This window comes from Hipposideros armiger, unplaced genomic scaffold (assembly GCF_001890085.2).
Source record: "Hipposideros armiger isolate ML-2016 unplaced genomic scaffold, ASM189008v1 scaffold_2082, whole genome shotgun sequence".
NCBI classification, from domain to species: Eukaryota; Metazoa; Chordata; class Mammalia; order Chiroptera; family Hipposideridae; genus Hipposideros; species Hipposideros armiger.
The window spans coordinates 15,004-20,144 of record NW_017733430.1 but is presented as its reverse complement, the minus strand read 5'-3'; the positions used below and the strand labels follow the sequence as shown (position 1 = coordinate 20,144).

General features: G+C 49.3%; 1 long non-coding RNA gene across 1 annotated transcript; it reads right to left on the bottom strand.

Annotated features, from left to right (window-relative positions):
* Window positions 1-6: 6 nt before the first annotated feature.
* LOC109378514 (uncharacterized) lies at window positions 7-2,261 on the bottom strand. The gene is made up of 3 exons (XR_002123003.1): window positions 2,138-2,261; window positions 525-649; window positions 7-64 (listed from the first exon to the last, which is right to left on the bottom strand). It is a non-coding gene; the product is annotated as an uncharacterized LOC109378514 (long non-coding RNA).
* Window positions 2,262-5,141: the final 2,880 nt, after the last annotated feature.

The following is a 5,141-nucleotide window of genomic DNA, read 5'->3' as shown; positions in this document are numbered from 1 at the left end:
GATCCTATTGGAGCTGGACCACCACATTCTGACCTCATGTAACCTTACGTGTCTCCTCAAAGCCCTATTTTACAAACCATCATTGAGCATTAGGACTCCAACATACACATTTGGGAGGAACTTAATTGAATCCATAGTATTCTATGTGTGGATCATGAAAATTCATGCCTTTCTCCCATGCAAAATAAATTAACTCTACCCCCAACAGCCCCCAAAGTCTCACTCATTACAGCATCAACACTAAATGTTAAGGTCCAAAGTCTCACCTAAATATAGTCTCATCAGATATCGGTGAACAGAGCTGTGATTCATCCCGAGGCAAAATTCCTCTCCAGCTGCACCCTCCTAACTAAGACTGAAGAACAACAGCTCGTGTGTTCCCCACCCCAAATTCCCCAATAAAATCTTAAAAACATAAAATTAATTCTAAAAACAAATAGAGAGAAAGATATCCTCACTATGATGGCTTCCAATGAAGCCTACAGACAGGAATTGGGGTGTGCTCACATGGTAAGAATCCCCACCTTAGGCGGCCTCATCTCCAGCAGCCCGAGGGGAAGTGCCGGCTTCCAACCTGTGACTTTACTCACAGCATCAACTGTCAGGAGGAATTATTGTAACTTCTACCCTCAAGGTTCTTCTGGCTGATCTAAGAATCAAATAGACAGGAGACAGATTAGCAAGAGAAAATGAGCAGATTTGATACGTACACAAGGGAGCCCCGCATACAAGAGAGTCAGGGACCCCACATGCAGGAGAGTTAGATAGAAAATGAACGTGGGTACAGAAAACGTCCTGAGCTGGGGATGACGCAGGTGCCCTGGGGGCTTCAAAGGGTCACTGCAGAGATAAGAGCAGATGGTTGGTGACTGTCAGTTTGCCTTGCCCTGTAGGTGGTCAAACAGAGATGGTGGCTGATGATCTCTTATTATGAGCAAAGCCCCTAATTCCTGTTACTCTGGACAGTTAGAGGGAGGGACAGACGTTTATCTTCAGGAAAAGATAAAATCACCCTCAGCTCAAAACAGTCTGCACACAGCAGAAGCACATCTTGGGGTCGCCTGTTGTGGACCCCACATCTTCATTCTCAAATTGCTGCCACAGGATGGATAAAATAACATAAAAGAAGAGCTGGGTCCAGGCTGTATTTCTGGCAGGTGGACTAAAATCAGGCTCCCTGTGTATATAGTTAACGCTTTCTCTCCATAGAATTTGTGGAAAAGGCACTTAAGACATGTATTTGTCCCTGGCAAGGGGGGCTCGCAGCTGAAACAGGGCCGGGTTGGCACCCCCAGAGTAGACGCCTCTCCACGCCCCCGGCCTCACCTCAAAAATAATCCATTCTTCTACCTTTGTTTATACAGGGACGTATCCTGTTTTTCTTGTAGACACAGTTGTTTTCCCTATTGTTTTTTGTAGCTTTAGTCACATATTAGAATTGTTTAAAAAATGGTTCCTTTCTAGTGAAAACAAAATGTAAGCACTGTGACTGTCTAACAAGCGTTCTTTAGATTGGCAAAGACAACATTTAATAATTTCTAGAAATATATTCCTTAGTAGCACAAAAAAATCGTAATGCTCCACAGGAGGTGCGTGTCGCAGTCACAAGGCCCATGTGTCTGCTCATCAAATACCGAATATTCACTAGATCAGAGGCTGGACCGGGAAAGGCTTATTCACCAAAATGCCGCCACAGGGAGGAGGGGGCTCCCCAGTTTCCCCAAATCCATCTCAGGGCGCCTTCAGCCCAGGTGTGTTCTCACAAGGGGGGGCGGGAAAGAGGGGGGCTGAGGAGGAGCCCAAGTCTCCACACCTCTGTCGGGTCGGACCCCGAGTTCAGGCCGAGCCCCTCCGTCCATTGCGTCTCCACAGGAGGAGCTGTCAGCCTGGGGGAGACGCAGGCTGGGGTTCAGGGGCAGCTCCCCCGGACATGCGCACTCACAGCCCAAACCCCTCTCGTCCTCACAACAGGAAGAAACACCAGACAAACCCGAGTCAGTCTCCGCCCCTCCCGGCCCCACAGCGACACTAAACACGACACACCCGGATCGTCCACCCCGCGCCGTCTTCCGTGGGGCCTCTGAAGACCGACACGCCCACCCCACCCTCAGCCGGCCTCGCGGGCGGGTCTCCTCACCGTTTCCTCCCGTGTCGGTCCCGCGGCGCCACCCGGGCTCCTGAGGGACACGGGCGGCCTCAGCACTCGGCGCCCCCGAAGCCGGAAGCGCCTCTCTCGGGCCTCCTGAGGGGGCGCAGCAGAGTCGTCGCTCCCCAGGAGCCAACTCCANTCCCCCCAAATGCTAAGTCATTAAAACATGAAATCAACTCTAAAATGTATCTGAGTGACATCATCTCAAAAGTCCCAAATCTCATCTCTGAATCAGGTATGGGTGACAGTTTGGGTGGATACATCCTGGTGTAAAATCCTCTCTGTCTGTACACCTGTGACAGTAGAATACAAGTTGTCATCAAAATACAGCTGCAGGGCAAGCATAGGGTACAGTTAGGCACATTTGGTTCCAAAGAGATAAAATGGAAGGGTCAGGTAATAAAAAACTACTAGGATGAAGCATCCTGTGAACAGGACGGTATATAGCACTGTTGCTGGAAGGGTCCCACACTGATGCTGGATAAAGGGGAGAGGACACAGTCAGTCCCTCTGCAGGGGCTTTGGGACCAAAGGTGCACATTCACCACCAGGGGGCGCTCGGGACGCACTCCGTTCCTGTCCCTTGGGGGAGTTGGCTAAGGGCTGCTCTCCTGTCACGGTTTGGTCTCCATCCTCTGTAAACTCCCTACTGACAGCCACACAGTAGAAGCTGTTTTCTCAACGTCTGGAAACACAAAAGTGTCCTCCCTTTTTTGGTATAGAACATTATTGACTGTATTCCTCATGCTGCTCTACACGTCTGTGTGACTATTTTGCAAAATATTGCTGGCGTTCAATATCATTTTATATTAGTTGCAAGTGTGCAGCGCCGTGGTTAGACAAATATGTAATTTATGACATGAACCCCCAATTAGGCAACTCCCCATCTGACACTGTAGTCTTTACAATACTGTTGATTGTATTCCCTGTCCTGAACTTTCCTTTTTAGAACACACTGTCGTCATGGTAATGTGCACACTTGCCAAGGGCCAGGCACTGTGATGCCTTCATCTCCTATAATCATGGTAATAACCATGAGTTTGGTAGTGCAATGCTTTCTATTTCATAGATAAATAATCAACCTTGAATAACAGAATTCCTCCTGATGTCAGTTATCCTGGATTTCAATAATTTCACCAATTATTCTATTATATTAACTTCTTGAAGCTTTTCCATGGCTGTCTAGGCAGAGACACCCTGTGTAAATGGCCCTTGTGGTTCCTAAAAACCACAGCCCCTCAATCAGCTCCATGACTCTCTAACATCTCAGGATCTCTGAGTCCCAGGATAGAAAAGCATCTTCTCAACACTTCCATCTCCGTGGTCACTTTGAAGGTCAGGAAGCCAGAGGTACCCAGGGGCGAGGGCACCACCATCAGCGTGTACACCGAGAGCATCTTACAGGACATGCAGCCGGGGGTCCCTTCCCCAGGGGGTATGTGTTCCCAGACCCCATGGCCATCTCCCCAGGAAGAAGAGAACACCCGCCCCTCACTGCTGTCCAGCTGCCCACAGAGCTCAGCATCTGCAGGCTCAGGAAGGCGAACACTGAGGTCTGGGACTGTATCTTATAGGCCTAGTGCTCTTTCATCCCTGACTCAGATGCTGTGAATTCAATAAAAGAGACCCTACTGGGCTGAAAAAGGACCAGGGGAGCCTGACTCAGTCCCTCCCCACTTATCAGGATCAGGCTGCCCCACATGCAAATTTCTCTGAAGGCTCCAGGGTAAAACCCCCCTTGGGCTGTGAGCTCACAGCTCTCTTCACACAGGTCTGAGTCTCTGGGGAAGGCAGAGCTGTGGTCTAGAAGATGAGGCTGCTGGGTCTTCTCCTGTGCCTGGTGACAGCCCCCCAAGGTGAGGTCTCAGGTGTCAGACACGGGTCTATGGGATGGCTGTGACTGCGTGTGACAGACTGATTCTCTTCTCCTTGTCCCCAGGTGTCCTGTCCCAGGTGCAGCTGCAGGAGTCGGGCCCAGGACTGGTGAAGCCCTCGCAGACCCTGTCCCTCACCTGCACTGTCTCTGGTTACTCCATCACAACCAGTGGTTACGGCTGGAACTGGATCCGGCAGCCCCCGGGGAAGGGGCTGGAGTGGATCGGGCGCACATGTGCTAGTGGTAACACATACTACAGCCCATCCCACAAGAGCCGCACCTCCATCTCCAGAGACATGTCCAAGAACCAGTTATCCAAGCAGCTGAGCTCTGTGACCTCCGAGGACACGGCCGTGTATTACTGTGCGTGGGACACAGTGAGGGGAAGTCAGTGTGAGCCCAGACACAAACCTCCCTGCAGGAGACGGGAATGGGGGTTGTGCTGGGTTGCAGGGGGCGCTCGGGACAGCAGGGGGCACTCAGTACCCACAAATCTGTGCTTACACCACCTGGGGCAGTTGTGACATTTGAGCTCAGGAATGACCCTTATGGCAGGTGTAACAGGGAAGGAGGGGACATGGGGAGGGTGTGCCCTGTCACCATGTAGAGTCTCCTTACTTTAAATAACATCTAACCCCTAGAGACCCTTACTGCATCTTTTCTAAACAATGACATAGTGTATTAACATTAGAAATAGATGTTTACACATGGCGCACATATGTGCACATACATAATTTTGTGCTTCATCTCTGATATTGGGCCTGTATTGAGAACAGGAGTGGCATTCAGCTGACATTGTGCAGTACGTTCTCAGAATGTGGGGCCCTGCCTTGGTGGTCTTCCGATCCTCAGGTAAAATAAAATAATAATAATAATAATAATAGTAATAATAATAATAATAATACATTCCACATGTTTATTTGCTTAGTATTACGACGGGGTAACTCGTGGTATGAAAAATTAATCTGAATTGGAAATTGAATCTACCATATGGTATTCTTTTTTTTTTTTTTTTAAGATTTTTTTATTGGGTAATTGGGGGGATGGGAACAGTGCTGGGGAATTGGGGGAAGGGGAACAGACAAGTTGCTGTCGTTTTGTTCTTCAGTCTAGTTG